Genomic DNA, 10,383 nt, shown 5'->3' with positions numbered 1-10,383 from the left:
CAAAATTGTGTGTCTCCCTGAGTTTGTTCGTCTGCCTTTTCCAGAGGACCATATTTTATTTTTTTATTTTTTTGGACACATGCGTTTCAATTAGTATAGTATATCCCTTAATTTTTAGAGGAGTGCCACATTAGTATATCAACAGTGCGAATTTCTGACAGAGGCAAAACTGAGCACCATAGATACAAATAGAAAGACCATGCTTCATTGAGGACAACAGAAATTCACTGACGTGGCAGACAGGGGTGAATGAATGAGGTGGTCTAGGCCACCTCCTCCTCGGCCTCCTCCTCAAACTCGCCCTCCTCCGCCGTGGCGTCCTGGTACTGCTGGTATTCGGACACCAGGTCGTTCATGTTGCTCTCGGCCTCGGTGAACTCCATCTCGTCCATGCCCTCGCCCGTGTACCAGTGCAGGAAGGCCTTGCGCCGGAACATGGCCGTGAACTGCTCCGAGATGCGCTTGAACAGCTCCTGGATGGCCCTGCTGTTGCCGATGAAGGTGGCCGACATCTTGAGGCCCCGCGGCGGGATGTCGCACACGGCCGTCTTCACGTTGTTGGGGATCCACTCCACGAAGTAGCTGCTGTTCTTGTTCTGCACGTTGAGCATCTGCTCGTCCACCTCCTTCATGGACATGCGGCCCCGGAAGATAGCGGCCACTGTCAGGTAGCGGCCGTGGCGCGGGTCTCACGCGGCCATCATGTTCTTGGAGTCGAACATCTGCTGGGTGAGCTCGGGCACCGTCAGGACGTGGTACTGCTGGCTGTCCCCCGGGCATGAAGAAGTGCAGGCGGGGGAAGGGCACCATGTTCACCGCCAGCTTGCGCAGGTCCGCTTTCAGCTGGCCGGGGAAGCGCAGGCAGGTGGTGACCCCGCTCATGGTGGCAGACACCAGGTGGTTGAGGTCCCAGTACGTGGGCGTGGTCAGATTCAGGATGCGGAAGCAGATGTCGTACAGGGCCATATTTTAAGTAGCAATTCTTACGTTTTGACTGAAGAAGTAAATCTGAGGAAGCCATGTTTTATTCATGGTCCTGATGGAGGAAATGGCAATACTAAAGAGTTAATTTGAATCTTAGGTCAGGTTTTCTGGAGAGGAGCTCAAGTGTGGGTGACTCAGGAGAAACCCAGCAGGGGATGGAGCAGGAGAGAAAAGGGAAGGAATCTGAGACAAAGTCCCATGAAGAAAAGCTCTCCTTGGGTCTTGCAGGTCACTAATGGAAAGATCTGGGCTATCACAGGCCTCCCCAGCCACTGGCTCAGGGCTGCCACAGGCTCCAGACCTGCAGGCATTCCTGGGCTCTGCAGACAAAGCTCCAGGACCAAGCAGAAGTTGAAGTCAGAAATACACAGACACCAGGTACATATGTAATACCTTAAACAATAAAGAAAAAAAGAAAGAAAGAACAGACCAGCTCTGGGGGGGTCAGGGCTGAGCAACCATAGTAGCTCCTGCATGCTCTTTACCCAAAGTAATTTGCTCAAATGATTCAACATTAGAAGAGGAGCGAGAGAGAAACATCAACTCCATGGCGATCTTAGCCCAGCACAACTTTTTCATGGGACTTGGACATCATGTCTCCACTAAGAAAAAGGTTTCAAAATTCATGTACAAATGTTTTAATAGGCTGTATCATGTGAAGGCCCCCAGACAAGTGTTGACAAGACCAAAGGCATCATTAACCATTAATATTGTCTTCTCTGTCTTTTGCTTTTTCCCATTTTCTCCTTTTTACTGTAATTACATTAAACCCACTACCCAATTCTATGTCACTGCTTCAAAATAATCTAAATTCTAAAGGAATAAATGTTAAAAGATTCCAAACAAAAGGCATACATTTTAACCAAGTTTCTATGAGCTGCATGAGCTTTGTAAATGAGAAGGTATTGTGGAACAGAAATTCATTAGCCTGAAGAAAATCTACAGATTGCCTTGCTTAGAAAAAACATGCTTTTATGTAAAAAAAAAAAAAATCTGAACAACAAACCTGCCACTGAATTGAACAATCCACTGTTTTTAGTTGCAGAAATGAAGATCATTCAACACAAGTAGAATGGCACTATTAGGTTTTATTTCACTTAATCACCATCTGAAAGTCAAATGGATATTTATTTAGTAGGATTGAGAACACAATGCAAACCACTCACCTATTATCTCCTTTACAAATGTGACCCACTGCCGTTCCGCACTCTAATGAGATGGGGTGACACTGAGCCAGCTCTGTGTAGCTTTCCTTCCAGTGTGATTGAAGAAGCAGTCACATGTCAAATGGACAGCTTCTTACTGAGCCAACTAATCCTGGGAGATGTGCTAAATTATTATTATCTGTCACCATCACTGGCACCCAAGAAGTAGAAGGACTTTAGAAATTATTCATGGTCCTGTTTTAATAACTGTCCTGTAGTTTTGCTGATGTATGGTCATTAAAATTTTTACAGGGAGTGATTAAAGTGGAAGTGGATTTTTTTTAATAGATATGGGACTTATAAAGCTGTCTTTTCTTAAAAGATACGTAGAAAATCTTTTCCCAAATCGTAATTTGACCCGCAGGACATAGAAAAACTGCCCAGGTTCCATTTATAAAGTCAACAAAAGGGATGATAAAATGAGGAAGAGCCAGTGCAGGGGATTCACATGAGAAGTTGAGAGAGAATTCCTCTCTTTATGGGTCCAGTATCCTTGGGGATAAGCCAAAGTCACATGAGGAAATAGAAGTGTCAAAAGAAATAATATAAGCAGGAAAATTATAAACCTCAAGTCTAATAAATATGCAAATAAATACTGGAAATTGGGTTGAGAAATGTTCAATTATTTATTATGGGTGGCTTTCAGAATTTGGGATGAAAACTTAATTAGCTGACCTTAGATATATATCTGGGCAGAAAGAGTAACTTTACAAGTCTTTGCGGGGTTTTCAAATAGCTATCTAACCTTGGGTGAGTCCTTGTCTATTCTGGGTGCAGGTGGAATGTGAGATGCAGCTTATTGCTGTGGTGTGAGCTTGCCTTGGACCCCAACTGTCTGTATTTGTGCTCTGACCCAGGGTGTCTCCAAAACTGTCAGTTCATCAAGTTACTTAAGCTCTTGGTGCTTCCTTTTCCTCATCTACAAAATCCAAATAATAATACCTGCTTCATAGGTTGTTTTAAAAAATGGAATTAAAATAATTAATAGTATAAAATGTACTGTAAATAGTACAAAATGCCCTTCTAGTATCATTCTGAATTGTTCTGGACACAATTATTTGTCTACAAAAGGGGAGAGTGTTTGAGTTGTGACTTGTATCGTATAATACTGAGTGATACATAGGTGATACATAGCGAATTATCTGGAAATGCCAAATTATGAGCAAAATGGTGTGCACTGTTTTTCAAGGCAGAATAACTACACACTAAATGCCAACTTCATGCTCCTTTGGATAACCTTACTCTGTTCCAACATGGAATTTTAAACAGTAGGCTTATATAATCTTACCAATTGTATATGCCTTGCCTATCTCTTGACTCTGCCATAATGCAAAGTTCAGTCTAGAGTGGCTTATTGGGAAATTTGCCATAAGCTAAATATTCCCATGGATGAAATAAGTAGATGTTGCATTGTTCAGAATATACAACTTTTTGCATTTTTTTGTTTTTTTGCCTAAGTAAATCTACTACTATTTTGGTATAAGCTGCTTATCTTTAGTAAACAATGTAAAGGATGCTTGGGGCCCCCACTTGTCATCATTAATAGTGCAGAAGCCAAAGGTGTTTTCCATAACTCCACCATTAATCAAACTCATTCCCCACAGAATCACTGTTTGAAATCGCACCCTCAACAGAGCTGCACATGATCACAGTCATATCGTTTCATCTCCCCCAAGAACACCAGCCTCTTCTGAAATTGTAAAGATATTAATAAGATATTTAATTGTGGACTCATAAAAATTAACATGGCAAAATGCAGCCAATGACTGACTAAATATTTAAAGCAGGTGGGGTTTGTGTAAGTGTTAAGTGGAGGACAAATGTTATTGGGTTGATCCACGGTTCCATTTCAGGGAATTTGTGTGCATTAGGCATGTTAAAAGCACTTTCTACATGCCCCAAAGATGAAGCAGAAAACAATCATTTAGAGATCAGGATATGATGAGATTTCCAATAAAATAAGCTTATAGAGTGAAAAGACTGGCTTCCCAATGATCGCCTTAGGATAGATTTAACCCCAAAGTAAAAGTAACAGACTAGTGCCAGAACACTACTTGGGATAATAAGAAAGTTTTAAAAATAAAGACATGAGGTCATGCAGGGTAACAGTCAGAATTAAGGGTAATCTACTTTATAAGTTACTGTATATCACTAGCTCTGAAACTCACACTAGTACAGCTAGAAGTAATGTTGAATTACCATGTGCTCAGCCCCTCTTTTTTTTTTTAACTTAGTAGAATCTTTGGTCACTCTCAGATTGAAGATAATCAGATATATCTTCATCTAAAAATGGAACGAACTCTTTAAAACTAAAACTTGTTCTGGTAAGTTATGATATATATAAATTCCCCCTATAGCAGAAGAGTTTTCACAACTTTCTGGTATGAACTTTTTTCTTTCAAAACACACTTTCATAACAAACATACTTACATTCATTTCTAGGCTGCCTCATTTTCTTCTTCACTTCTTTGAATATTTTCCATTTTGTAAAACAATTCACAGTTTGATTTTGCACTTTACAATTGCTGGACTTTCATAGTGTTTATGGTCTCTAATATGCGTATGTAGTATCTCATTGGCTCTAGGTCTTCTTACATCTTTATTCCTATACAGTATTTGGTGCAGCCTCACTGGAGAAGCAAAGTTTAATTCCAGTGGTTCTTCAACTGTTCTTACTATTCTTTTCTGTTCTGCACAAATTATATAACAACTAGAAGCCTAGTGCACAAATTTGTGCATGGGTAGGGTCCAGCCAGCTCGCCCCAGTTGGGGCCGGCTGGGGGGAGGGGACATGGGTGGTTGGCCAGCTGGCCTCGCCCCCCAGTCAAACTCCTGGTTGAACTCCCGGTCGAGGGGAAAATTTGCATATTAGGCTTTTATTATGTAGGATAAATTGGATATTCTTTGCACTTCATATATCTGAGCCTAGAAGAATAAAAAATCCTTTTGAATTCTCTTTTTCTGTGCCTAAGATAGTAGTTACTTTACATTTCAATTCCTCAGTACCTGATTATCACTATATGAGAACAAAATAGAAAAGATATTTTAATTTTCTAAGTAAAATTCAGACAAAGACAACTTAGTTTTAACTCTGTCCTTCACTTTGAGCCTTTGTCCATTCTCTGAGTACAGAGCATCAACTCGTCTCTGTTGTTCTGGAAGTGATTCTCCTAGGCTCTCCTAGCACCTCACCCATCCGCTGGAACAACCCTGGCACCAGGGCTTGATGCTGAGCAGACAGGGCGTCTACCTGAGCTCTGCAACCTCTATTCAGGCACTCCAGCCTAGTTTGCTGTGGACCTATTACGATGTAGCCATCACAAACCCTCAAAAAATGAGAGTTGAGTTTCTTCCTAAATACTAACATCCTAGACTCACACTCCTCCAGAATTGTCACTGAAATTTATTAAGATTCTGCCAAGACACAGTCAAAATGAGCCCTTTCTCTTTTATAGAGCAAACACACAGGTACACACACAAACTTACAACTTAAATTTCACTGACACCCTGTAATCTCCTACACATTATTTTTCTGTGCTTTTGGGGTTTCTTCTCCCTGGATCCTTCTTCTTTTTTTCCAGCCTTTAGAATACAAAAAATCCCTACAACTTTGTTTTAACAAAATACTTTATCTATTTTTGCTCCTTAAAGTAAGTTCCCCCCCTCCCCCCAGAATGCACTTATTCTCCAAAGCCCACTTTCAGGGTACAGGCTCATACTCTCAAGCGTGTATACCTCAGACCTGATGTCAGGAGGATCATACCCTCAGCTCCCCAACATGACCTTCAACCCCTTTTGCAAATCATGCACTGAGACATTCGCCTTCCAGCTCAAACAACCCCATCGCGCCCCAACAAGCTTCTAGAGCTCATTGAAGATCTGGTCCCTGTAGTAGGTACCCTGCACAATCATTAAGAACTTCAGCTTTGTTCCATTTTAGACATCTGGACCCAGGGGCAGCCCTAGGTTCTGCCATTACCCACAGCTCTTCTCTGATAGAAACATCAAGTTTCAATAGCCCCGTTTTGACAACACCCTCTGAGGGGTTGGTTTTTTTTCTTTAATTTGTTTCAACCTCTCTAATATTCTATTTCAATCATGCACACATCGTCTCCATAGTGATCTACCAGAATAGTGATTGCCACTGCTGCTCCCATATTTCAACTCCACTGTGGCTTTCCGATGATGTGAAGAGGTAAGCCTCATCTCCTAAGCATGTCCAGATTCCTTTGACCTCCACTCCTGTTTTTCTGGTTCTTCCTATGTCTCCAGTTTGCACCAATTATTTGCACTTTTGAAACTCACCCAAATTTTCACTGTGCCAATTACTCTGCTAAATGAATAAATGAGTGAAGGAGAAAAGGACAAATTCACACACATTCCAAAAAGTATTAAAGAACACATAATGATGAGAAAAAAAGATTATTCCACTGAGGTTTTATTTGTATTACTATAAAAGGTAGCATTATGGTGTCATATAATGTTTTTTAAAGGAAGATATCATATAATTATTTTTTTCAAATATCTGCCAGTTTATTATGTAAAAATGAAATTTTATTGTTTCAATTTACCATTTTTTATTGTTAGCGAGGCTGTATATATCTTCACATGTTTAAAGATCATTTTTCTTGTTCTATGTAAATTATCTTTTTATGTATTATTCCTATTTTCATGAAATGAATTAGAAACTTGTACATAATTTTACATTTCCCCATATAATTTATAATTACCAATTACCTGTTTCTGATCATTTTTCAGTAATCATCTCACATATCTGCTAACAAAATATTTTTAACTGATTGGGGAAAATGCTTTAAGCATTTTATCTCCTAATGTAATTTCTGCTTATGTATAGATGGTTTACTGAATTTTAGTGATATTTTAGGACAATGAAATGGATAGGGGTTTGGATTCACATGGAAAGTGTTGTAATTTAACATTTAAAGCAATAGCAGAAGCCTCTCAGCATTTCCATGCAGAATGTTTGGTTTTAAGAAATAAATGCAGGTGCTATAATAATAGGAAATTGATTTCCAAAAGACATAACTTCATTATTATTATTACTAGTGACCCAGGGCATGGATTCATGCCCATTGAAAGGAAATTAATTAGAAGGTGGCCGGCGGGGCAGAACTGGGTGAGACAGGCCAGACACACCCTGGAATCAACCTCCCACGGTCCCTCGCCAGCTGGCCGCCCCTGGGGCAGCTCTGCAGCTCAAAGGTCATCTGCGGAGTGAGCGGGATCCCTCGGGCAGGTGGAGTCCCTTAGCCTGGCCTGTAGGGATCAGGCCGAAACCTGCTCTCCAACATCCCCTAGGGGTCCCAGAGTGTGAGAGGACACTCTGCAAAGTTGCTGTCATACAGAGTGTGGAACGCAAACACAAGTGTGCAGTAAACCAGATTCAGAGCCGATAGTGCCTCAGCAACAACATAACCCATGACCAAATGTGGAATCATGCGGCCCCATGAGAAATTGGGCTCCCTCCTCTCTGGTTTCAGGGTGCATCACCCGAGAACTGCAACTGCCAAGTCACTGAAGCTTGGCAGCTCCTGCATTGTCTGCCCCCTCGTGGTCAGTGCATGTCATAGCTATCAGTCAGACAGACACTTAGCATATTAGCCTTTTATATATATGTATATATTTTAGAGACCTGGTGCATGAATTTGTGCACTGGTGGGGTCCAGCTGGCCCACCCTGATAGGGGTCAATTGCAGCCTGGGGGAGGGGCCTCGGGCAGTTGGCCAGCCTGCCCTTCCCACTGGTCGAACTCCGATTGAGGGGACAATTTGCATATTAGCCTTTTATTATATAAGATTGTTGTTGTTGTTAATTTAACCCAGCTCCAAAGTGACATTATTCTTTGCAGACACCTTCTTTTGGTCGGATGATTATTTCCAGGTGTTTCAAGGTCTCCACTTAAAGTAAGACTCTGAGACTCATACCTCCTTCTCCCCATTCTCAGTGGAATCCAAGGCTTAGAACTCTGTTCTTCATACCAGATGTCTTCAAATGTCCATCTGTTATAAAAAGTTACCTGCAGGTAGTTTAAACCTGTTTCTGATTTTCATTTACTGCTCTGATTTGGGCTGATATTTATTTAGTCATCTTATATACAGCAGTGAGTGATTGTCACGGGTCTTCTTTTTGGAATGCTTACTCTGCCCTGTTGCTAGGAATGGAAATCTCTCCTAATTAAGTTTTAAAACCAATATAGCAGTGTTATTAACTTCATTTTCACTTCACCTGTTATAATCCTCTCTCTACATTCTGCATTAGGCAGTACATGCCTCTTATTCTTCAGTAAAATTCTAATTCCAAGCTGGTGGTTAAAATTTCCAATATATTTGACTAGAGCTAGGATTATAAAGTCCAGGCATCATCTTCCATCAGTATTGTGCATGATGCTCGTATTGCTTGCCTCATCACATCACGTTCAAGTTGTTTCCATGCTTTTTGGAGAATTATTTCTTTGTTTGTGACACTTTTCCCTTCAGCAGCTCTCAGATTCCAGCAACTCAGCAACTCCCCCTCCAACTCCAGGACTCATCATTGCTAGCTGAAAACGTATTCTTAATAACTCTCCAGAGTACAATGTTTATTTTCCAAAATTATGATTGTCAGGTAATGTTTCTTTCAGGAGAGTAAGTGATAAAATCAATAAATATGTATTAAGCACCGTTTGATATCCAATGCTCTGCTAATTTCTCTGAATGCTAGAAAATAATTTCAGGGCAAGGTCTGCCCTTGAAGAACTAATAGATTTAAAAGGAATATTTTAGTACATCATTTCTATACAGTCCTTCATAGAAATATAAATGAAATCTGTAATTTTTAAAGACGGTTGAGATAACATGGGTCAGATCTTATTTTTAAATAAAATTCCATATATCAGATATCTGTATGAAATTTTCCTTGAGGAATGTATTTCCTATGTTTTTCTTTTTGTTCTTTGTATCCTGTTGTTCAAGGACCACATTATTTGAGGCCACTCTGTAAAATTTCTGTAAGAAGCATTCTGTGTTAAACAACACCAATGCTGCAAATGTTCATGCCACATTAGCAGTGAATACATAATGTGAATCCAGCTTTATAATGTTCCTTAGTCTCTACCAAACAGCATAGAGACAAGAAAATTCCACAGCTTCTAAATACCAACAAAACCACATCACTAAGTAACAGCTCTAGCCTCTAGGTACATGTGGTGGGTCAAAATGGAGCCAACAAGACTCACAGACAACCTCTCTCAGTGAAGCTGGAAATCCTGCTCAGTCTTCCAAAGTTGATGTTTCTTCCCTTAAGGAGCAATTCTTTAGTAGTCAAATATTACCTTCATTCAAGTATTACCTTCATAAGATTCCCTAGTTTAGTTATTTACTGAGTGGCTGTGTTCCTCGTGTGGGCCATGCGCTCTTCAGTCCAGACCAAGAACATGCCTGCAGGGGGAACACCTACCTGATTCAGACAGCCACATAGATCTTGATTTGAATGTTGCAAATGAAGAGAAACTACTAGGCATTGCCTGTGTTCTAGAGAATCAATCAAAACTGACGATTCAAACTGAAAAAAAATTAAATATGATGTCAATTATTCAAAACAGCCATAATAACAAAATTGAAATTCTTGATAAGAATTTAATAAACTGTGTTAATACATTTAGAGATCCCTGGTTGGCATAGGGAAGCTTTTGAGATTATGAGATCATTTTATTTATTTATTTTCTATCTGGATTTTGAGGCACCACATAGGTCATGAGTATTCCACATCCAGGCCATGTCCAGAGGATTTTTATACATCGTGCAACACACATTCTAATTTTTTTTCCCTTCTTGAATAGCATGCTGCTATGGTTAACCAACATATCAAGGTTAACCATTCTTCTTGCTACCTTCAAAAATTACATTCTCAGAGGAATTGCACAAACAAGTGAGATTCTGTGGGCACATTTAATTAACTAAATGTCAAAGACCATACTTGTTACAAATGACATAACAGGGAAAACAGGATAGGGCATAACCTTGAGATACTTGTTGCTGCTAAATGTTTTTAGAGAACTTTTCACTTGGGCATCATGTTTGTGGTCCCAAGAACAGTTTTAAAAATTAATTTATATTTCTATAAATGCTTTCATTCTTCTAAAATTATTTTATGTTGAGACAATATGAAAGGTTTAAAAAAATGAAGAGGGAGATTG

The 10,383-nt window shown here is 40.0% G+C and overlaps 1 pseudogene; it reads right to left on the bottom strand.

The window, feature by feature from the left end:
* Window positions 1-234: 234 nt before the first annotated feature.
* On the bottom strand, window positions 235-966 carry LOC102250763 (annotated as a pseudogene).
* Window positions 967-10,383: the final 9,417 nt, after the last annotated feature.

Source organism: Myotis brandtii, unplaced genomic scaffold (genome assembly GCF_000412655.1).
Source record: "Myotis brandtii unplaced genomic scaffold, ASM41265v1 scaffold1091, whole genome shotgun sequence".
Lineage (NCBI taxonomy): Eukaryota > Metazoa > Chordata > Mammalia > Chiroptera > Vespertilionidae > Myotis > Myotis brandtii.
This window is presented reverse-complemented; position numbering and strand designations above follow the sequence as displayed.